Source organism: Lissotriton vulgaris, chromosome 1_1 (assembly GCF_964263255.1).
Source record: "Lissotriton vulgaris chromosome 1_1, aLisVul1.2, whole genome shotgun sequence".
NCBI classification, from domain to species: domain Eukaryota; kingdom Metazoa; phylum Chordata; class Amphibia; order Caudata; family Salamandridae; genus Lissotriton; species Lissotriton vulgaris.
Genome location: NC_141685.1, coordinates 1,347,857,893 through 1,347,883,463, shown reverse-complemented (window position 1 = coordinate 1,347,883,463; position 25,571 = coordinate 1,347,857,893).

Below are 25,571 nucleotides of genomic sequence, written 5' to 3'. Positions count from 1 at the left end.
CTCTTACTGATGCCGAAATACAGCGCGCTATAGTAGAACTACGCTAGGGTAAAGCCCTGGGTCCCAACAGCCTCCCAATAGAGCTCTATAAGCTCAAACCAGACATCATTAGTAAACACCTTAAATCCATGTTCGAAAGGAGCAGGAAGACGGGAGCGCTGCCGCGTGACCAGCGCATAACAACTATAATGGCGATCCCTAAAGAGGGAAAACCCAAAGAGTCCTGCGCCTCCTATAGACCAATTTCGATCCTCAACGCGGAGCCCAAAATATTAGCAAAAACACTCGCTAATAGGCTTCAGTCGGTACTGACTACACTGGTCCACCCTGACCAATCGGGGTTCATGCCACACCGCAACACAGCACTTAATATTCGACGCTTAAACGGGGTACTGGGGAAACGCCATAGGCTGCAGGAAGACGCGGTGGTGGTCTCTCTAGACGCCACCATGGCATTTGACACCTTAGAGTGGCCCTACATGTTTGCAGTTGTACGCAAATTGGGCTTCAGTTCGTCTTCTTTATTCTGAACCGCTGGCACAGGTACTGGTGAACAACAAGGTATCTGAGGTTTTTACCTTAGAGAGAGGGACTAGGCAGGGCTGCCCCCTCTCTCCCCTTCTGTTTGCCCTTTCCCTTGAACCGCTAGCCGCCTGGATCAGGCAGGATGTCTACTTGAAAGGTATAGCATGGGGAAGGGTGGGAAGACAAAATATCCCTGTTATGTTATGTTATGTTAAAAACATTTTTACCGCGCACGTTCACCAAGCGGTTTCATGGCGCTCCTGACAAAGACGGAAAGCTTGGGCGGAGGTTTTACTCAAATGCTGAATGAAACAGGAGGGTTTTTAACAGCCTGCGAAAACAATCATAGCTGGGACAGTGATGAAGTGCAGTTGGGAGGGAGTTCCAAGTGGTGGGGGCCATGACAGAGAAACTCAGACCTCCATGCTTTTTCCGTCTGGTTTTGGGGACGACAAGTAAATTAAGTGATGCTGAGCGGAGATCTCTGTGGGGGACATAACGTGTCAGGCAAGAGGAAATAAAGGCAGGGGCTAGATCTGATAAGGCTTTGAAGATAGTGCATCCAAGCTTGAAGGTGCAGCGTTTGGTAACAGGGAGCCAATGGAGGCTACGCAGAAGGGGAGTGACGTGCTGATGTTTCGGCTGGTGGAAGATCAGGCGGGCTGCCTGATTCTGCACCAGTTGTAGCCTGTGAAGATGGAATGCTGGAATCCCGACATACAGAGTGTTAGCATAGTCGCGTCTGGAGGTAATAAGAGCTAGGATGACAAGAATCAGGGCATCTCTGGTGAGGAACCTACTGATTTTACGGATCCTCCTTAGATGGAAAAAAACAGGATGAGGTGACTGCGTTCATTTGTGGCCTCATGGAGAGGTCGCCAGAGATGACCACCCCCAGACTCTTCACAGTTCTAACAGGACTAGGTGGCGCCCCCAGTGATGAAGGCCAGAAAGTGGAATTCCACGGGTTAGTAGAACCCCCCACCAGTACAAGCTCTGTTTTTGTGGGGTTCAGTTTCAGTTGGCTATGAAACATCCACTCTGCGATGCCAAACATGGTAGACTGAAAGTTGGAACGGGAGGAGGGAAGTGGATCAATGGGAAAAATTAACTGAAGATCGTCCGCATAGTTGAAAATAGTGACCGGGGTATTGCGGAGAGAGGCTAAAAGGGACTGTAGATACAAATTAAACAATAAGGGTGATAGCGCGGAGCCCTGAGGGACCCCACAGGATAAAGACGAGTAGGGTGCAGAGAAAGTAGACAGGTGCACCGTCTGAGTCCGGTGGTCCAGGACGGATCTGAGCCAATCGAGGGCCACCCCCTGGATGCCGGCATTGTTGACACGGTCGATCAAAATTGTATGATCGACCGTGTCAAAGGCCGCCGACAGGTCCAGAAGGACAAGGGCCTGTGAGATGTTATTATCGGCACCTTTCCTAAGGGCATCCATGACGGCCACAATGACCGCCTCAGTGGAGTGGACGGGTCTGAAGCCCGCTTGTTGGGCATCCAGGAAGGAGGAATCCTCAATAAAGGTGCTCAGACAGCGGGTGACATATGTCTCCAAGATTTTTCCCAGATAGGGAAGAAGGGAGATAGGTCGGTAATTACTTAAGGTAGTGGGATCGGCATTAGTTTTTTTAAGGATAGGTATTACAGCTGCCTGTATAAAGAAGCGCGGGACCGCCCCAGTGGCTAGAGAGTTATTGAGCAGAGCTAATGGGGGGTCAGGGCATGCCAGAAAGGCCTCCCTCAGAATCTGAGGGGGGCAGCAGTCATTAGGGGAACCTGATCTAACTTTGTGGAGTAGCGAAGAGAATTCTTTTGGAGAAATTGGAGGGAACTCTACAAATCGGCTAGGGTTCATAGAAGGAAGAGGGGGAGGAAAAGGGGATGAAGGGGAAGGGATGTTATTTTTGATGGTAGTAATTTTGTCCACAAAGTAAGAATTAAGGGAATCGCACAAAATTTGGGTCGGTTGGGGTTGAGGCGTGACCCTATCAGGCAGGGAAAGCTTGTTAACAATGGAGAAAATATCTTTTGCTTTAGTGTTGGAGTCCAGTATTTTTTGGGAGAAGTAGGCTGTTTTAGCTGATAAGATGGATTTTTTGTAGGTGTTCAAAGATTCTCCATAAACAAGTCTTAGCTGGGGGTCATAATTGCGCCTCCAACGGCGCTCTGCCTGCCGGAGAGCAAGTTTATCCACCTTAAGCTGATCGGAAAACCACCGCTGAGCGTCATGAGGACGCTTGGCTTTAATAGTTTTGTAAGGGGCAACGTTGTCGCAGGCGGATAACAGCCATTCCTCGAGATGGACAGCCTGGTCAGCCACCGAAATCGAAGGTGTGGGAACGGTGGAGGCCAATAAGGCATGAAAATCAGTCATGTTGGCTTTCTTCCAATTACGAGCGGAGAGGTTGTTAGTAGGAGGGGGGGGACGGGATATAGAAAGATAAAGAAAAAAAGATATAAAGCAATGGTCGGACCAAGGACAGGGAAGTACGGAGAGAGGGGAGATATCAAGATTGGCCGTCCAGACTTGGTCTAGAATGTGAACCTTACAATGAGTTGGAATATTGATGTGCTGGTGAAAATTCATACCTGCTAAAAGGTCAGTGAACTCCGCAGAAAGATGACTTTCGCGGGCGTCAGATGGCCAGTAATTGAAATCTCCAATGATCATGATATTAGCATGATTGATCGTGAGTTGGGAAATGAGCTCACCGAAGAGTTGGGAGAAAAGGGGCATGTAGTCAGGGGGACTGTAGACAAGGACACAAACAAAGGCGGACTTGAGTGAAGAGAATTTAAGAGTAAGACAGTCAATTTTGGGAATAGGGGTCATAGTCAACTCTGTAAATTTATGTTCGGAACGAATGATGGCCGCCACCCCGCCACCGATCTTCCCAGCAGGGCGGTTAACTTGCATGATGTAATAACCAACAGGTATTGCTGCAAGGATGTCAGGGGCTGAATCCTCGGTTAGCCACGTTTCGGCTAAGAGGAGAATATCGATGGTACTCTCGTGCAATAATTGGAAAATTTCTAACTGATTGCTCACTAGGGAGCGGGTATTAAGATATGACACCATCAAAGGAACAGGTTTCAGGGACGTGGAAGAGGGGGGGATGGCGAGGGTTCATCATGGGAGGAAGGGGTTTCCAGGACAGGAATATCGGAAGGGACAAAGATATCACAATCCTGGGCTACCCTGGCAGCACGAGCAAAAAGAGGCCCTGGGCATTTGAGTCTTTGGAGATCGGCGGAGGAATATGTAATGATTTGGGCATTACGACTGAGCCCTGGGCTCGGTCGGTCGCGGACGGGCGCAGACGGGCTTGACTTATGCGCGACTTCGGCATAAAATAGGGCGGAAAACTTTTCTCGCCCTATTTCTAATTGCATCCACCAGGAAAACTGCTTATGGTCTGATATTATCCATCATTCCCTCCCCTTTCTATAATGCTGCAGCAACAATTACCATCTACCATAATGGGATCATCCTCTTGCAAGCATCGGACTGTAACCTAAATCAATTGGATAAAATCTTTCCCCTCATAAATGAGAAAGTTGTAAGACCCCATCACACCTCCCTAACAAATCAGTCTCCCAGTTCTATGTCCAACTCCCAACCTGACTCCCCATTAAGCCACTTTCCCTCTGTTTCCCTTAGGACTTATATACACATCCCTCACCCTCGAGACAACACTGTCCTCCCCACTTCCCACTACTCCCCCAGCAACTCTAACACAAACGCTGTCCCAATCTCCCCCAGCATCACTACACTTGTTCAGCCTGTGTTCCCACTCTCTCCCTCTCCCCTCACCACAAATCCCTTTGTTCCACCTATAGTTCACAACAATACCCCTCCTTGTCCCCTCTTTACTCCCCTCCTCCCTACTGATTACTACACTGAAAAACTACCACATAGGACACCAGAGCACGTCTCCCTCCACGATGTCACACAAGAATCAACCCCCATCCCTTAACTACAGTCCATGCTATAAAAATGCTAACTCAGACTCCTGACCCCAGAATCAATGAAATACTACTATCTCTACATCAAATCAAACAGGACCTCCAATCCCTGCATGACCTGATTCTGCAACAACCCAACTCCATGCCCACCGTAGTAAAAGCGAAGACATACCATCACTTCAACCACTCAAATCTCGCATATCAACCACGTGCAAGCTCTCCGAAACAGCTACTCCCCAGATGGAGAACAGTACCATACCCCAATACCTCATCCCGTCCAGTTAGGAGGAAAACCCTCTATCATCGATTGATTTAACTTCCCTACTCCTTTCTTATGAGCTCCAGTCTCCATCCCTTAATACTGCGCACTCAGATAACTCACAGAAAGCATCCATAATCCAATCCATCCCAGTCAATGCCTCTAGAGTTACAAGACATATTTCTAGAGGTATAGTTGAAAACAACCTCACACGAGTTCCCATCCTACACGAACCCAACACCACTTCTACCAAAACCCGGCTAAAATGTATTCTGCTAAACTGTAGGTCGGCCGCAAGACAAGCTGCCGATATAGCTAACTTCCTACTAACTAAGGAACCTGACCTTCTAATTTTAACTGAAACCTGGCTAAATGAATCTTCTACGCCTATCCTCAACATACTGATTCCCCCAAACTATCACATTGCAAGACTAGATAGAATTGACAGGCCAGGGGGTGGTATTGCTTGCATTCATCGGAACTACCTATCTGTGAACCACGCCAATTCCCCAGCCCGTCCTGTGAATATCTATGCTTAGACATCACTCATATTAACAAATCAATTTGGGGATAGTATGGAGCTCTTCTTTGAAGATTTGATCCTCCGACACCTAAAACCCAAGAGACTATCAAAGATCTTCACCATGGAACGGACACACAGGGCTCCGATTCTGAAACCCAAACCCGGGGCCCCACCAAGAACAAATATTGCAAAAATACTTAATTACCGAGATCGCGATGCCATCCTACAGGCCGCAAGACAACATGGCGATCTACAATACGAGGGGGCAACAGTTCGCTTCTTCCCTGACTTCACGCTTCAAGTTCAACAGGAGAGGCGCTCATTTCAAGGGGTCAAGGCGACGCTCCGAGAACGCGGAATTCGATACATGATGTTTTTCCCAGCAAAACTGAAATCATCTCCGGGGGCAAATCCCACTTTTTCACTTCGCCAGTAGCCGTACAGGAATGGCTGGACACGACGGAGCTGGAGGCCCAAGCGAGGCAAGATGGCGGACAATGGCGGGAAACCGGAGCCCCCTCTCCAGGGTCTACAACGGAAAGAGCGGAAGAAAATGAGCAAAGCCAACGATCCTGGCGTTCAAGGTCGAATAGTCCCCGCTGGGACTCAGCCAGAGACAACACGGTGAGATAAGGACACGAACATTCGAATTAGAAGCCATCGAACAGTAATGTATACAATACGCCTACTGTAAGACTGAGTTGCTCCTGTAGGGCAGCATACATATCGGCCCAGGGTCTCTAAGACCATGCTAACTGTTATCCAATGCACTGTTAACCTGAGGGGTCTAACTTATTGGGGCACTTTGGGCGGGGCGGCCGGGACGGGGCTGGCCCACGTTATTCCCTAGTAGAGTCTCCTCGGGGGGTATCTCTCCCCGGGGCAGGGTTGGGCGACAGGCGCTCTGCTAATTGGGGTGGTGGGTAGTTTGGAACCCACGGAGCAGGAAGCAGGGAGGGGGGGCTCGGTAGACTCCCCTGTCACCTTATGGGAGGCCTTTAAAACCGTGGTTTGAGGGGAAGCGCTGTCAGCCATCTCAGGCAAACGAGAAGAAAAATGAAGCCAGGTTACGTCAGTTGAGGTAGATCTTGCAGAACTTGAGAGAGAGGCGCTAGACAAGGGGGCCAAGGAGGTACGACATAAACTGCAGATTAAGGTGGCAGAGTACAAAGCACTGGTTACTCAAGAGGCCCAGACGGTGGCTAGGCACAAGATGGGTAGGCTATATGATCAGGGCGACAAAGCCGGAAAACTCATAGCCTGGCTGGATAAAAAGCAGCAGGCCAAGAAGGTAGTGCCGGAAATACGTATGGCATCCGGGACCGTAGTCACTGAGCCCACGAGAGATAGTGGAGGAATTCGCGAAACACCACAAACAGGTCTACACTCGAGAGTCGGACCGTCCAGAGGAGGACTCTATAGCCCTCCTTGCGGATATCTGAATGCCCTGCCTATCAGACGACGATCGGGAAGCCATTGATACCCCTCTTACTGATGCCGAAATACAGCGCGCTATAGTAGAACTACGCTAGGGTAAAGCCCTGGGTCCCAACAGCCTCCCAATAGAGCTCTATAAGCTCAAACCAGACATCATTAGTAAACACCTTAAATCCATGTTCGAAAGGAGCAGGAAGACGGGAGCGCTGCCGCGTGACCAGCGCATAACAACTATAATGGCGATCCCTAAAGAGGGAAAACCCAAAGAGTCCTGCGCCTCCTATAGACCAATTTCGATCCTCAACGCGGAGCCCAAAATATTAGCAAAAACGGGCTTGACTTATGCGCGACTTCGGCATAAAATAGGGCGGAAAACTTTTCTCGCCCTATTTCTAATTGCGAGGAGGGGAGGATTGTGGCGAACAGTTGTGGGGGGGAGGGGGGAGCCAATTGTTAGCAATAACTATGAACGCTTGCATTGAACACAAAGGCTGGGTGGGAACCAGGGAGGGACGGGGAGTTTGGGATTTGTTACGGTCATACAGAGTATGTGATCACAGAGTCTATGATAGTTCCGGGGTGCTGAGACAGGATACCTTGCAAAGCAACGGATATGGCTAAGAGATGGGAGAAGAGTCTGAAAATTCTGAGCTGGAATGTTAACGGGCTGGGGGACAGACTTAAACGCACCATAGTCCTACAGTTCATTAAGCGGCACCAGCCGGACGTAGTACTGCTGCAAGAAACGCATCTTATGGGGAATACATGTCAGGCCCTCAATAGATGGGGCTACACTCTTGCAGCATATTCCGGCTTCACCTCCGGCTCAAGGGGGGTAGGGATCCTGATACGTCGTTCACTGCCCCTTCACATAGATCACACTGAATCTGACCCACAGGGCCGCTTTGCTGCAATATCTGGACAGTGGGAGGGCTACACATTGAACCTGCTCTCTGTCTATGTTCCACCTGGCCTCCAAACTCGGGCCTACGCAGACCTGGGCAAATTGCTGCTCTCCCTCCCCGACGGTCAGTTGGTTCTGGGAGGGGACTTTAACTCAGTAATGTCAGGGACCCTGGACAGACGGCCCCCCAGAGACCTGCCCCAGGGGCAGAAATGGCTAGCTGACTTTCTTGAGGCCTTCGGGCTCACGGACGTTTGGCGCCTGCTCCATCCCACAGATAGCCAATTCACCTTTTTCTCTGGGCCACATCATTCATTCTCACGCTTTGACTACATCCTAAGCTTGCTGTAATGCGGCACTACAGTACAAGAAGCAACACTCCTAACTCGTGGCATATCGGACCACTCGCCAGTCTCTACACACATAACGTTCGGAACCAGGCGGGAGGGCTGCGTAGCGCCAATAACCCCTGGCATTTAAAAAACGAAGACACTAGGAAAAGAATAGCCAATTCAATTACCCAGTACTTCGAAAATAACGTTGGTTCGGTAGACTCCCCTGTCACCTTATGGGAGGCCTTTAAAACCGTGGTTAGAGGGGAAGCGCTGTCAGCCATCTCAGGCAAACGAAAAGAAAAATGAAGCCAGGTTACGTCAGTTGAGGCAGATCTTGCAGAACTTGAGAGAGAGGCGCTAGACAAGGGGGCCAAGGAGGTACGACATAAACTGCAGATTAAGGTGGCAGAGTACAAAGCACTGGTTACTCAAGAGGCCCAGACGGTGGCTAGGCACAAGATGGGTAGGCTATATGATCAGGACGACAAAGCCGGAAAACTCATAGCCTGGCTGGATAAAAAGCAGCAGGCCAAGAAGGTAGTGCCGGAAATACGTATGGCATCCGGGACCGTAGTCACTGAGCCCCCGAGAGACAGTGGAGGAATTCGCGAAACACCACAAACAAGTCTACACTCGAGAGTCGGACCGTCCAGAGGAGGACTCTATAGCCCTCCTTGCGGATATCTGAATGCCCTGCCTATCAGACGACGATCGGGAAGCCATTGATAGCCCTCTTACTGATGCCGAAATACAGCGCGCTATAGTAGAACTACGCTAGGGTAAAGCCCTGGGTCCCAACAGCCTCCCAATAGAGCTCTATAAGCTCAAACTAGACATCATTAGTAAAAACCTTAAATCCATGTTCAAAAGGAGCAGGAAGACGGGAGTGCTGCCGCGTGACCAGCGCATAGCAACTATAATGGCGATCCCTAAAGAGGGAAAACCCAAAGAGTCCTGCGCCTCCTATAGACCAATTTCGATCCTCAATGCGGAGCCCAAAATATTAGCAAAAACACTCGCTAATAGGCTTCAGTCGGTACTGACTACACTGGTCCACCCTGACCAATCGGGGTTCATGCCACACCGCAACACAGCACTTAATATTCGACGCTTAAACGGGGTACTGGGGAAACGCCATAGGCTGCAGGAAGACGCGGTGGTGGTCTCTCTAGACGCCACCATGGCATTTGACACCTTAGAGTGGCCCTACATGTTCGCAGTTGTACGCAAATTGGGCTTCAGTTCGTCTTCTTTATTCTGAACCGCTGGCACAGGTACTGGTGAACAACAAGGTATCTGAGGTTTTTACCTTAGAGAGAGGGACTAGACAGGGCTGCCCCCTCTCTCCCCTTCTGTTTGCCCTTTCCCTTGAACCGCTAGCCGCCTGGATCAGGCAGGATGTCTACTTGAAAGGTATAGCATGGGGAAGGGTGGGAAGACAAAATATCCCTGTTATGTTATGTTATGTTAAAAGCATTTTTACCGCGCACGTTCACCAAGCGGTTTCATGGCGCTCCTGACAAAGACGGAAAGCTTGGGCGGAGGTTTTACTCAAATGCTGAATGAAACAGGAGGGTTTTTAACAGCCTGCGAAAACAATCATAGCTGGGACAGTGACGAAGTGCAGTTGGGAGGGAGTTCCAAGTGGTGGGGGCCATGACAGAGAAACTCAGACCTCCATGCTTTTTCCGTCTGGTTTTTGGGACGACAAGTAAATTAAGTGATACTGAGCGGAGATCTCTGTGGGGGACATAACGTGTCAGGCAAGAGGAAATAAAGGCAGGGGCTAGATCTGATAAGGCTTTGAAGATAGTGCATCCAAGCTTGAAGGTGCAGCGTTTGGTAACAGGGAGCCAATGGAGGCTACGCAGAAGGGGAGTGACGTGCTGATGTTTCGGCTGGTGGAAGATCAGGCGGGCTGCCTGATTCTGCACCAGTTGTAGCCTGTGAAGATGGAATGCTGGAATCCCGACATACAGAGTGTTAGCATAGTCGAGTCTGGAGGTAATAAGAGCTAGGATGACAAGAATCAGGGCATCTCTGGTGAGGAACCTACTGATTTTACGGATCCTCCTTAGATGGAAAAAAACAGGATGAGGTGACTGCGTTCATTTGTGGCCTCATGGAGAGGTCGCCAGAGATGACCACCCCCAGACTCTTCACAGTTCTAACAGGACTAGGTGGCGCCCCCAGTGATGAAGGCCAGAAAGTGGAATTCCACGGGTTAGTAGAACCCCCCACCAGTACAAGCTCTGTTTTTGTGGTGTTCAGTTTCAGTTGGCTATGAAACATCCACTCTGCGATGCCAAACATGGTAGACTGAAAGTTGGAACGGGAGGAGGGAAGTGGATCAATGGGAAAAATTAATTGAAGATCTTCCGCATAGTTGAAAATATTGACCGGGGTATTGCGGAGAGAGGCTAAAAGGGGCTGTAGATACAAATTAAACAATAAGGGTGATAGCGCGGAGCCCTGAGGGACCCCGCAGGATAAAGACGAGTAGGGTGCAGAGAAAGTAGACAGGTGCACCGCCTGAGTCCGGTGGTCCAGGACGGATCTGAGCCAATCGAGGGCCACCCCCTGGATGCCGGCATTGTTGACACGGTCGATCAAAATTGTATGATCGACCGTGTCAAAGGCCGCCGACAGGTCCAGAAGGACAAGGGCCTGTGAGATGTTATTATCGGCACCTTTCCTAAGGGCATCCATGACGGCCACAATGACCGCCTCGGTGGAGTGGACGGGTCTGAAGCCCGCTTGTTGGGCATCCAGGAAGGAGGAATCCTCAATAAAGGTGCTCAGACAGCGGGTGACATATGTCTCCAAGATTTTTCCCAGATAGGGAAGAAGGGAGATAGGTCGGTAATTACTTAAGGTAGTGGGATCGGCATTAGTTTTTTTAAGGATAGGTATTACAGCTGCCTGTATAAAGAAGCGCGGGACCGCCCCAGTGGCTAGAGAGTTATTGAGCAGAGCTAATGGGGGGTCAGGGCATGCCAGAAAGGCCTCCCTCAGAATCTGAGGGGGGCAGCAGTCATTAGGGGAACCTGATCTAACTTTGTGGAGTAGCGAAGAGAATTCTTTTGGAGAAATTGGAGGGAACTCTACAAATCGGCTAGGGTTCATAGAAGGAAGAGGGGGAGGAAAAGGGGATGAAGGGGAAGGGATGTTATTTTTGATGGTAGTAATTTTGTCCACAAAGTAAGAATTAAGGGAATCGCACAAAATTTGGGTCGGTTGGGGTTGAGGCGTGACCCTATCAGGCATGGAAAGCTTGTTAACAATGGAGAAAATATCTTTTGCTTTAGTGTTGGAGTCCAGTATTTTTTGGGAGAAGTAGGCTGTTTTAGCTGATAAGATGGATTTTTTGTAGGTGTTCAAAGATTCTCCATAAACAAGTCTTAGCTGGGGGTCATAATTGCGCCTCCAACGGCGCTCTGCCTGCCGGAGAGCAAGTTTATCCACCTTAAGCTGATCGGAAAACCACCGCTGAGCGTCATGAGGACGCTTGGCTTTAATAGTTTTGTAAGGGGCAACTTTGTCACAGGCGGATAACAGCCATTCCTCGAGATGGACAGCCTGGTCAGCCACCGAAATCGAAGGTGTGGGAACGGTGGAGGCCAATAAGGCATGAAAATCAGTCATGTTGGCTTTCTTCCAATTACGAGCGGAGAGGTTGTTAGTAGGAGGGGGGGGACGGGATATAGAAAGATAAAGAAAGAAAGATATAAAGCAATGGTCGGACCAAGGACAGGGAAGTACGGAGAGAGGGGAGATATCAAGATTGGCCGTCCAGACTTGGTCTAGAATGTGACCCTTACAATGAGTTGGAATATTGATGTGCTGGTGAAAATTCATACCTGCTAAAAGGTCAGTGAACTCCGCAGAAAGATGACTTTCGCGGGCGTCAGATGGCCAGTAATTGAAATCTCCAATGATCATGATATTAGCATGATTGATCGTGAGTTGGGAAATGAGCTCACCGAAGAGTTGGGAGAAAAGGGGCATGTAGTCAGGGGGACTGTAGACAAGGACACAAACAAAGGCGGACTTGAGTGAAGAGAATTTAAGAGTAAGACAGTCAATTTTGGGAATAGGGGTCATAGTCAACTCTGTAAATTTATGTTCGGAACGAATGATGGCCGCCACCCCGCCACCGATCTTCCCAGCAGGGCGGTTAACTTGCATGATGTAATAACCAACAGGTATTGCTGCAAGGATGTCAGGGGCTGAATCCTCGGTTAGCCACGTTTCGGCTAAGAGGAGAATATCGATGGTACTCTCGTGCAATAATTGGAAAATGTCTAACTGATTGCTCACTAGGGAGCGGGTATTAAGATATGACACCATCAAAGGAACAGGTTTCAGGGACGTGGAAGAGGGGGGGATGGCGAGGGTTCATCATGGGAGGAAGGGGTTTCCAGGACAGGAATATCGGAAGGGACAAAGATATCACAATCCTGGGCTACCCTGGCAGCACGAGCAAAAAGAGGCCCTGGGCATTTGAGTCTTTGGAGATCGGCGGAGGAATATGTAATGATTTGGGCATTACGGCTGAGCCCTGGGCTCGGTTGGTCGCGGACGGGCGCAGACGGGCTTGACTTATGCGCGACTTCGGCATAAAATAGGGCGGAAAACTTTTCTCGCCCTATTTCTAATTGCATCCACCAGGAAAACTGCTTATGGTCTGATATTATCCATCATTCCCTCCCCTTTCTATAATGCTGCAGCAACAATTACCATCTACCATAATGGGATCATCCTCTTGCAAGCATCGGACTGTAACCTAAATCAATTGGATAAAATCTTTCCCCTCATAAATGAGAAAGTTGTAAGACCCCATCACACCTCCCTAACAAATCAGTCTCCCAGTTCTATGTCCAACTCCCAACCTGACTCCCCATTAAGCCACTTTCCCTCTGTTTCCCTTAGGACTTATATACACATCCCTCACCCTCGAGACAACACTGTCCTCCCCACTTCCCACTACTCCCCCAGCAACTCTAACACAAACGCTGTCCCAATCTCCCCCAGCATCACTACACTTGTTCAGCCTGTGTTCCCACTCTCTCCCTCTCCCCTCACCACAAATCCCTTTGTTCCACCTATAGTTCACAACAATACCCCTCCTTGTCCCCTCTTTACTTCCCTCCTCCCTACTGATTACTACACTGAAAAACTACCACATAGGACACCAGAGCACGTCTCCCTCCACGATGTCACACAAGAATCAACCCCCATCCCTTAACTACAGTCCATGCTATAAAAATGCTAACTCAGACTCCTGACCCCAGAATCAATGAAATACTACTATCTCTACATCAAATCAAACAGGACCTCCAATCCCTGCATGACCTGATTCTGCAACAACCCAACTCCATGCCCACCATAGTAAAAGTGAAGACATACCGTCACTTCAACCACTCAAATCTCGCATATCAACCACGTGCAAGCTCTCCGAAACAGCTACTCCCCAGATGGAGAACAGTACCATACCCCAATACCTCATCCCGTCCAGTTAGGAGGAAAACCCTCTATCATCAATTGATTTAACTTCCCTACTCCTTTCGTATGAGCTCCAGTCTCCATCCCTTAATACTGCGCACTCAGATAACTCACAGAAAGCATCCATAATCCAATCCATCCCAGTCAATGCCTCTAGAGTTACAAGACATATTTCTAGAGGTATAGTTGAAAACAACCTCACACGAGTTCCCATCCTACACGAACCCAACACCACTTCTACCAAAACCCGGCTAAAATGTATTCTGCTAAACTGTAGGTCGGCCGCAAGACAAGCTGCCGATATAGCTAACTTCCTACTAACTAAGGAACCTGACCTTCTAATTTTAACTGAAACCTGGCTAAATGAATCTTCTACGCCTATCCTCAACATACTGATTCCCCCAAACTATCACATTGCAAGACTAGATAGAATTGACAGGCCAGGGGGTGGTATTGCTTGCATTCATCGGAACTACCTATCTGTGAACCACGCCAATTCCCCAGCCCGTCCTGTGAATATCTATGCTTAGACATCACTCATATTAACAAATCAATTTGGGGATAGTATGGAGCTCTTCCTTGAAGATTTGATCCTCCGACACCTAAAACCCAAGAGACTATCAAAGATCTTCACCATGGAACGGGCACACAGGGCTCCGATTCTGAAACCCAAACCCGGGGCCCCACCAAGAACAATTATTGCAAAAATACTTAATTATCTAGATCGCGATGCCATCCTACAGGCCGCAAGACAACATGGCGATCTACAATACGAGGGGGCAACAGTTCGCTTCTTCCCTGACTTCACGCTTCAAGTTCAACAGGAGAGGCGCTCATTTCAAGGGGTCAAGGCGACGCTCCGAGAACGCGGAATTCGATACATGATGTTTTTCCCAGCAAAACTGAAATCATCTCCGGGGGCAAATCCCACTTTTTCACTTCGCCAGTAGCCGTACAGGAATGGCTGGACACGACGGAGCTGGAGGCCCAAGCGAGGCAAGATGGCGGACAATGGCGGGAAACCGGAGCCCCCTCTCCAGGGTCTACAACGGAAAGAGCGGAAGAAGATGAGCAAAGCCAACAATCCTGGCGTTCAAGGTCGAATAGTCCCCGCTGGGACTCAGCCAGAGACAACACGGTGAGATAAGGACACGAACATTCGAATTAGAAGCCATCGAACAGTAATGTATACAATACGCCTACTGTAAGACTGAGTTGCTCCTGTAGGGCAGCATACATATCGGCCCAGGGTCTCTAAGACCATGCTAACTGTTATCCATTGCACTGTTAACCTGAGGGGTCTAACTTATTGGGGCACTTTGGGCGGGGCGGCCGGGACGGGGCTGGCCCACGTTATTCCCTAGTAGAGTCTCCTCAGGGGGTATCTCTCCCCGGGGCAGGGTTGGGCGACAGGCGCTCTGCTAATTGGGGTGGTGGGTAGTTTGGAACCCACGGAGCAGGGAGCAGGGAGGGGGGGCTTGTTTTTGCGAGGAGGGGAGGGTTGTGGCGAACAGTTGTGGGGGGGAGGGGGGAGCCAATTGTTAGCAATAACTATGAACGCTTGCATTGAACACAAAGGCTGGGTGGGAACCAGGGAGGGACGGGGAGTTTGGGATTTGTTACGGTCATACAGAGTATGTGATCACAGAGTCTATGATAGTTCCGGGGTGCTGAGACAGGATACCTTGCAAAGCAACGGATATGGCTAAGAGATGGGAGAAGAGTCTGAAAATTCTGAGCTGGAATGTTAACGGGCTGGGGGACAGACTTAAACGCACCATAGTCCTACAGTTCATTAAGCGGCACCAGCCGGACGTAGTACTGCTGCAAGAAACGCATCTTATGGGGAATACATGTCAGGCCCTCAATAGATGGGGCTACACTCTTGCAGCATATTCCGGCTTCACCTCCGGCTCAAGGGGGGTAGGGATCCTGATACGTCGTTCACTGCCCCTTCACATAGATCACACTGAATCTGACCCACAGGGCCGCTTTGCTGCAATATCTGGACAGTGGGAGGGCTACACATTGAACCTGCTCTCTGTCTATGTTCCACCTGGCCTCCAAACTCGGGCCTACGCAGACCTGGGCAAATTGCTGCTCTCCCTCCCCGACGGTCAGTTGGTTCTGGGAGGGGACTTTAACTCAGTAATGTCAGGGACCCTGGACAGACGGCCCCCCAGAGACCTGCCCCAGGGGCAGAAATGGCTAGCTGACTTTCTTGAGGCCTTCGGGCTCACGGACGTTTGGCGCCTGCTCCATCCCACAGATAGCCAATTCACCTTTTTCTCTGGGCCACATCATTCATTCTCACGCTTTGACTACATCCTAAGCTTGCTGTAATGCGGCACTACAGTACAAGAAGCAACACTCCTAACTCGTGGCATATCGGACCACTCGCCAGTCTCTACACACATAACGTTCGGAACCAGGCGGGAGGGCTGCGTAGCGCCAATAACCCCTGGCATTTAAAAAACGAAGACACTAGGAAAAGAATAGCCAATTCAATTACCCAGTACTTCGAAAATAACGTTGGTTCGGTAGACTCCCCTGTCACCTTATGGGAGGCCTTTAAAACCGTGGTTAGAGGGGAAGCGCTGTCAGCCATCTCAGGCAAACGAAAAGAAAAATGAAGCCAGGTTACGTCAGTTGAGGCAGATCTTGCAGAACTTGAGAGAGAGGCGCTAGACAAGGGGGCCAAGGAGGTACGAGATTAAGGTGGCAGAGTACAAAGCACTGGTTACTCAAGAGGCCCAGACGGCCCAGACGGTGGCTAGGCACAAGATGGGTAGGCTATATGATCAGGGCGACAAAGCCGAAAAACTCATAGCCTGGCTGGCTAAAAAACAGCAGGCCAAGAAGGTAGTGCCGGAAATACGTATGGCATCCGGGACCGTAGTCACTGAGCCCCCGAGAGATAGTGGAGGAATTCGCGAAACACCACAAACAGGTCTACACTCGAGAGTCGGACCGTCCAGAGGAGGACTCTATAGCCCTCCTTGCGGATATCTGAATGCCCTGCCTATCAGACGACGATCGGGAAGCCATTGATAGCCCTCTTACTGATGCCGAAATACAGCGCGCTATAGTAGAACTACGCTAGGGTAAAGCCCTGGGTCCCAACAGCCTCCCAATAGAGCTCTATAAGCTCAAACCAGACATCATTAGTAAACACCTTAAATCCATGTTCGAAAGGAGCAGGAAGACGGGAGCGCTGCCGCGTGACCAGCGCATAGCAACTATAATGGCGATCCCTAAAGAGGGAAAACCCAAAGAGTCCTGCGCCTCCTATAGACCAATTTCGATCCTCAACGCGGAGCCCAAAATATTAGCAAAAACACTCGCTAATAGGCTTCAGTCGGTATTGACTACACTGGTCCACCCTGACCAATCGGGGTTCATGCCACACCGCAACACAGCACTTAATATTCGACGCTTAAACGGGGTACTGGGGAAACGCCATAGGCTGCAGGAAGACGCGGTGGTGGTCTCTCTAGACGCCACCATGGCATTTGACACCTTAGAGTGGCCCTACATGTTCGCAGTTGTACGCAAATTGGGCTTCAGTTCATCTTCTTTATTCTGAACCGCTGGCACAGGTACTGGTGAACAACAAGGTATCTGAGGTTTTTACCTTAGAGAGAGGGACTAGACAGGGCTGCCCCCTCTCTCCCCTTCTGTTTGCCCTTTCCCTTGAACCGCTAGCCACCTGGATCAGGCAGGATGTCTACTTGAAAGGTATAGCATGGGAAAGGGTGGGAAGACAAAATATCCCTGTTATGTTATGTTATGTTAAAAGCATTTTTACCGCGCACGTTCACCAAGCGGTTTCATGGCGCTCCTGACAAAGACGGAAAGCTTGGGCGGAGGTTTTACTCAAATGCTGAATGAAACAGGAGGGTTTTTAACAGCCTGCGAAAACAATCATAGCTGGGACAGTGACGAAGTGCAGTTGGGAGGGAGTTCCAAGTGGTGGGGGCCATGACAGAGAAACTCAGACCTCCATGCTTTTTCCGTCTGGTTTTGGGGACGACAAGTAAATTAAGTGATGCTGAGCGGAGATCTCTGTGGGGGACATAACGTGTCAGGCAAGAGGAAATAAAGGCAGGGGCTAGATCTGATGAGGCTTTGAAGATAGTGCATCCAAGCTTGAAGGTGCAGCGTTTGGTAACAGGGAGCCAATGGAGGCTACGCAGAAGGGGAGTGACGTGCTGATGTTTCGGCTGGTGGAAGATCAGGCGGGCTGCCTGATTCTGCACCAGTTGTAGCCTGTGAAGATGGAATGCTGGAATCCCGACATACAGAGTGTTAGCATAGTCGAGTCTGGAGGTAATAAGAGCTAGGATGACAAGAATCAGGGCATCTCTGGTGAGGAACCTACTGATTTTACGGATCCTCCTTAGATGGAAAAAAACAGGATGAGGTGACTGCATTCATTTGTGGCCTCATGGAGAGGTCGCCAGAGATGACCACCCCCAGACTCTTCACAGTTCTAACAGGACTAGGTGGCGCCCCCAGTGATGAAGGCCAGAGAGTGGAATTCCACGGGTTAGTAGAACCCCCCACCAGTACAAGCTCTGTTTTTGTGGGGTTCAGTTTCAGTTGGCTATGAAACATCCACTCTGCGATGCCAAACATGGTAGACTGAAAGTTGGAACGGGAGGAGGGAAGTGGATCAATGGGAAAAATTAACTGAAGATCGTCCGCATAGTTGAAAATAGTGACCGGGGTATTGCGGAGAGAGGCTAAAAGGGGCTGTAGATACAAATTAAACAATAAGGGTGATAGCGCGGAGCCCTGAGGGACCCCGCAGGATAAAGACGAGTAGGGTGCAGAGAAAGTAGACAGGTGCACCGCCTGAGTCCGGTGGTCCAGGACGGATCTGAGCCAATCGAGGGCCACCCCCTGGATGCCGGCATTGTTGACACGGTCGATCAAAATTGTATTATCGACCGTGTCAAAGGCCGCCGACAGGTCCAGAAGGACAAGGGCCTGTGAGATGTTATTATCGGCACCTTTCCTAAGGGCATCCATGACGGCCACAATGACCGCCTCGGTGGAGTGGACGGGTCTGAAGCCCGCTTGTTGGGCATCCAGGAAGGAGGAATCCTCAATAAAGGTGCTCAGACAGCGGGTGACATATGTCTCCAAGATTTTTCCCAGATAGGGAAGAAGGGAGATAGGTCGGTAATTACTTAAGGTAGTGGGATCGGCATTAGTTTTTTTAAGGATAGGTATTACAGCTGCCTGTATAAAGAAGCGCGGGACCGCCCCAGTGGCTAGAGAGTTATTGAGCAGAGCTAATGGGGGGTCAGGGCATGCCAGAAAGGCCTCCCTCAGAATCTGAGGGGGGCAGTAGTCATTAGGGGAACCTGATCTAACTTTGTGGAGTAGCGAAGAGAATTCTTTTGGAGAAATTGGAGGGAACTCTACAAATCGGCTAGGGTTCATAGAAGGAAGAGGGGGAGGAAAAGGGGATGAAGGGGAAGGGATGTTATTTTTGATGGTAGTAATTTTGTCCACAAAGTAAGAATTAAGGGAATCGCACAAAATGTGGGTCGGTTGGGGTTGAGGCGTGACCCTATCAGGCAGGGAAAGCTTGTTAACAATGGAGAAAATATCTTTTGCTTTAGTGTTGGAGTCCAGTATTTTTTGGGAGAAGTAGGCTGTTTTAGCTGATAAGATGGATTTTTTTTGTAGGTGTTCAAAGATTCTCCATAAACAAGTCTTAGCTGGGGGTCATAATTGCGCCTCCAACGGCACTCTGCCTGCCGGAGAGCAAGTTTTTCCACCTTAAGCTGATCGGAAATCCACCGCTGAGCGTCATGAGGACGCTTGGCTTTAATAGTTTTGTAAGGGGCAACTTTGTCACAGGCGGATAACAGCCATTCCTCGAGATGGACAGCCTGGTCAGCCACCGAAATCGAAGGTGTGGGAACGGTGGAGGCCAATAAGGCATGAAAATCAGTCATGTTGGCTTTCTTCCAATTACGAGCGGAGAGGTTGTTAGTAGGAGGGGGGGGACGGGATATAGAAAGATAAAGAAAAAAAGATATAAAGCAATGGTCGGACCAAGGACAGGGAAGTACGGAGAGAGGGGAGATATCAAGATTGGCCGTCCAGACTTGGTCTAGAATGTGACCCTTACAATGAGTTGGAATATTGATGTGCTGGTGAAAATTCATACCTGCTAAAAGGTCAGTGAACTCCGCAGAAAGATGACTTTCGCGGGCGTCAGATGGCCAGTAATTGAAATCTCCAATGATCATGATATTAGCATGATTGATCGTGAGTTGGGAAATGAGCTCACCGAAGCGTTGGGAGAAAAGGGGCATGTAGTCAGGGGGACTGTAGACAAGGACACAAACAAAGGCGGACTTGAGTGAAGAGAATTTAAGAGTAAGACAGTCAATTTTGGGAATAGGGGTCATAGTCAACTCTGTAAATTTATATTCGGAACGAATGATGGCCGCCACCCCGCCACCGATCTTCCCAGCAGGGCGGTTAACTTGCATGATGTAATAACCAACAGGTATTGCTGCAAGGATGTCAGGGGCTGAATCCTCGGTTAGCCACGTTTCGGCTAAGAGGAGAATATCGATGGTACTCTCGTGCAATAATTGGAAAATTTCTAACTGATTGCTCACTAGGGAGCGGGTATTAAGATATGACACCATCAAAGGAACAGGTTTCAGGGACGTGGAAGAGGGGGGGATGGCGAGGGTTCATCATGGGAGGAAGGGGTTTACAGGACAGGAATATCGGAAGGGACAAAGATATCACAATCCTGGGCTACCCTGGCAGCACGAGCAAAAAGAGGCCCTGGGCATTTGAGTCTTTGGAGATCGGCGGAGGAATATGTAATGATTTGGGCATTACGACTGAGCCCTGGGCTCGGTCGGTCGCGGACGGGCGCAGACGGGCTTGACTGATGCGCGACTTCGGCGCGAAGTCGGCGCTCCCGCTGCGCTCGTCCGCTGCGCTTCCGCCAGACCGCCATTATATTATAGAGGTGAGGGAGCACTAGACCGCTAACCTGCGATGAGTAGGTGCAGGGCGGAAGTAGTGTCACGAGCAGGAAGTGACGCTCCTCTAGATGACCCTCCGCACAAACGGCACAATGCCGGGGCGGAACGGGGCCACGAGCGTGTCAAATGCAAGAAAGTATATAGCGCTACAGTATGCACGACATAAATGCAAAATAGAGGATTTTAAAAATAAAGTTTCAAAAGTGCTATTAAAATCAGCAGTTTTAAAATATAAACAGCATCAAGAGCATACACACAACCGCAGCCTAGCTCGCCGCGTTTGTCACTGGGCGGGTGCTGGGTTCGTGAAATAAATAGAGGCAGGCTCTGCAACACTAGACCGCTAACCTGCGATGAGTAGGTGCAGGGCGGAAGTAGTGTCACGAGCAGGAAGTGACGCTCCTCTAGATGACCCTCCGCACAAACGGCACAATGCCGGGGCGGAACGGGGCCACGAGCGTGTCAAATGCAAGTAAGTATATAGCGCTACAGTATGCACGACATAAATGCAAAATAGAGGATTTTAAAAATAAAGTTTCAAAAGTGCTATTAAAATCAGCAGTTTTAAAATATAAACAGCATCAAGAGCATACACACAACCGCAGCCTAGCTCGCCGCGTTTGTCACTGGGCGGGTGCTGGGTTCGTGAAATAAATAGAGGCAGGCTCTGCAACACTAGACCGCTAACCTGCGATGAGTAGGTGCAGGGCGGAAGTAGTGTCACGAGCAGGAAGTGACGCTCCTCTAGATGACCCTCCGCACAAACGGCACAATGCCGGGGCGGAACGGGGCCACGAGCGTGTCAAATGCAAGTAAGTATATAGCGCTACAGTATGCACGACATAAATGCAAAATTGAGGATTTTAAAAATAAAGTTTCAAAAGTGCTATTAAAATCAGCAGTTTTAAAATATAAACAGCATCAAGAGCATACACACAACCGCAGCCTAGCTCGCCGCGTTTGTCCCTCTACGCCAACGACATCCTTCTGTACCTCTCCAAGCCGAGAAGGTCGATACTGGCGGCACTTGACATTTTCGCAAGCTTCGGACGTAACTCCGGCTTTCATGTCAACTGGAGCAAATCATATCTCTACGTCCTCCACGGCGACCCCCCTAGGCTCCCCGACGCATGTCCCATCACAGTAGCAGGGGACGGGTTCAAATACCTGGGAGTATTCATTACCACAAATAAGGCTTTGTTGTATGAACGTAATCTTAAACCGCCACTAAGCCGGCTTCAAAGCGAGGCCAAGTCCTGGCAGCACCTTCCATTGTCGCTACTGGGCCGAGCGGCCTTATTTAACATGATGGCGTTACCACGGTTTCTCTATGCTCTACAAAATTATCCGGACCTGGTACCCAACAATTACTTTACAGCCTGTGGGCCGGCACACCACGCATTGCATTGAAAAAACTCACGCTGGGGTGGTATGACGGTGGAATAGCCCTCCCGGACATCCGTAAATACTATTGGGCAGCCCACCTCACAGCTATAAATCAGGGGATGTATGGTGACGGTAATGATCCCACCTACGGGATGGACAGATGGCTACTCCCTGGGGGGAACTATGAGATTGCACTCTACTCTAAGCCGGGCACACATCGACTCACTGGGCCTACACAACACTCTGTACAGATATGGCATATTGCTCAGAGGAAACTCGGATGGTCGGAAGTTCTCACAATGGCCACACCACTATGGGCCTCGGAAAAACTGGGCAGCTTGGGACATACCAAGGGGTTCCGGAACTGGGACTTTATCGGGATCTCCCAAATTAAAGATATCTGGGGCCCTAAAGGTATTCACACATTCGCCCACTTACAAGACACGTATGAACTGGCACAAACCGAATATTTTAGATACATGCAGGTGCGACACTCCCTTCAGGCAAATATTCCACCAGAGACTAAACTACCACAAATCTCCCCGCTCGAAGACAGACTACTTGATGGACACATGACAGAACACGCCATCTCTCTCACATATAAAAAAATAATCAATAACCCCCCCCGACTTCCTCCTTCCCCTAAAAGAGAAAAGGGTCGCAGATGGGTTTGAAATCGACGACGAAGAATGGATGTATGCTCTTGCCTCACCGCGGGAGGTGGCAATATCAGCTCGATTACGACTAATTCAACTGAAAATATTGCACAGAATATACATTTCATGTACAAGACTGCAAATGTTGGGGAGGGGTGGGGACGGGCTCTGTAGGAGGGGGTGTGGTGGAACAGGTACCTTTTCCATATACTATGGGGCTGCCCAAAGGTGCAAAAGTACTGGAGAAGGGTGGTGCAGTGCATGCAGGAGGTGTGGGAGGTGGAGATTCGCCCAGAGGCCAAGAGGTGTCTTCTCAATATTTGGGAGCCCACGGACCTGTCACCAAAAGGGAAACTATGGGTGATGCTTGGGCAGATGGTGGCGAAAAGAAACATTGCTAGACTGTGGGGAAACCCTAATCCACCAAAACTGACAGACTGGCAATGCGACATGGACTGGTGTATGCTGCAGGAAAAGACTGTGTATGTAACAAGAGGGTGCCCCCAGAAATGGGTGGAAATATGGACCAGCTGGAATGACTTTAGGGGAAACATCTGCGAGCCTCGTCGTACCACGCAGACTAGCTCAATGGATATAGAATGATTTAACTACTCAATGGCATAATACACTTGAACACGATGTGCTGTCAACTTAACACCGGAACAGCAGTAGACTCGATTGTGCTGTAACTTGATGACCGAGTTAAGGGGGGGTTTGTTCTGTTGTTCTGTTCTATTTAATTAAAGAGACTGTGAAACGTATATTATGCCTCTATATATAAAATATAAAATCAGACCTTCACTATCCTGCCTTATACCTGTGACTCACATACACCTGCACTTTATCACGCCACCGTACCCCCGGGTTGACGGCACGGAGGCTGTGTATTCTATGAAACGTTGCATACTCTACGGAAATGTTGCAGCCGGCCCACAGGGTTGTAGGCCGGAAGCTGTGTAATGTAAAATGATCTAATAAAGGTCTTTAAAAGAAAAGAAAAAACATTTGGCTTGTACTTGTCGTTTTGGATCATTACAGGGAGAGTTTATAAGATGTCAAATCATTATCCATACCAGCAGCCCCAAAATACAGGATAAGTTATGGGTCAATGGGGAAGTACTGTTGAAAGATGTAATTGCTTTAGTAAAACAAGCAGAATTAACAGAGAGGTGCGAAGGTTGTGGTTGATGAGTACAAGAATCAAAACAAATCAATATAGTTACAGTTGCTACAGTTGCTAATAAAAGTTAACATTACTATTCCATGAAGATCACACAAAGTAATAGTGAAGGTATTGCCAAAAACCTAAAGGAAGAGAATTCAGGGCAGGGGGAACCAAAGAAATGTTGCTGATGTGGCAGTTTAGAATATTTGGCGTATTATAAGAAATATCCTGTAAATAATCAAAAATGTTCTCTATGTTGTGTCATGGGACATTATGCGAGAGTGTGTGGAAAAAGGAAAGAGAACAAGATAAAATATATTCAAGATGCAAATCAATCATGTTCTGATCATCAAAAAGAGGTTGCTGAGGATAATGGCATGTTTTGTTTTGAGTATGATGTTTTGAAAGTCAAGCATGCCGTGAGGGGAAAAAAACTGTTTGTGAATTGAGTATTGGTGGAGTAATAGTAAATGTGGTTGCAGATTGAGGATCACCTTTACCCATTACCAATAGAAATGTTTGGGATGATTCACTTGTAAAGGTGCAGGAAAATTTGGAATTACCTGATGTGAAACCCACCAGTTACACTGGCGAGAGCATTGATATAATTGGGTTCAGAACCCTGGAATTAGAATTTAAAAGGAGAAAGTCTGGGAATCCTCCTTCTGTTCTTGGATGGTTTGAGCAGGGGAACTTAGGAATAATTCTGTATGTAAATAGTTCAGAACCTATTTTGACCATAAAAAGTCTGAATGGTATAGGGAGAAGTATCTCAGATGAATTTCCTAAGGCATATTCTTGGAAAGTTGGCCTTTTGAATGATTTTAACCATAAAAATGAACTTAAAGCTACAGTCAAACTGTATATTCATAAAGTAAGGCATATTCCATTTTCTATAGGGAAGAGGTTCCACTGGAATTTGAGAATTTAGTTCAAAATTATATTACTGAAGAAGTTGAAATGGCAGAGTGGGTGTCTCAGTTGGTGGTGAGACGTTCTTATGATACAGTCAGATTATGTGGGGATCTGAGAGAATTTAATAGGAACATAATATTTTTTTTTACCTCATCCTACAAAAGTTTTGCCCCTACTATGGAGCAAACTGGTTTATGCACCTATTCTATCAAATACTCCCCTAACCTTACAAAAAAAGCAGCCAAAGGCTTTAAACATAACCTATTAAAAGCCCACCCAAAAAATCCAATCTCTGATCCCTACTTTTCAAACAACAAAGGTCATCTAACCAACGACCTCATCTTCTTTACCAAAAGAAGAGCCCAATGGCGGAAAACTTTTCTCGCCCTATTTCTAATTGCATCCACCAGGAAAACTGCTTATGGTCTGATATTATCCATCATTCCCTCCCCTTTCTATAATGCTGCAGCAACAATTACCATCTACCATAATGGGATCATCCTCTTGCAAGCATCGGACTGTAACCTAAATCAATTGGATAAAATCTTTCCCCTCATAAATGAGAAAGTTGTAAGACCCCATCACACCTCCCTAACAAATCAGTCTCCCAGTTATATGTCCAACTCCCAGCCTGACTCCCCATTAAGCCACTTTCCCTCTGTTTCCCTTAGGACTTATATACACATCCCTCACCCTCGAGACAACACTGTCCTCCCCACTTCACACTACTCCCCCAGCAACTCTAACACAAACGCTGTCCCAATCTCCCCCAGCATCACTACACTTGTTCAGCCTGTGTTCCCACTCTCTCCCTCTCCCCTCACCACAAATCCCTTTGTTCCAGCTATAGTTCACAACAATACCCCTCCTTGTCCCCTCTTTACTCCCCTCCTCCCTACTGATTACTACACTGAAAAACTACCACATAGGACACCAGAGCACGTCTCCCTCC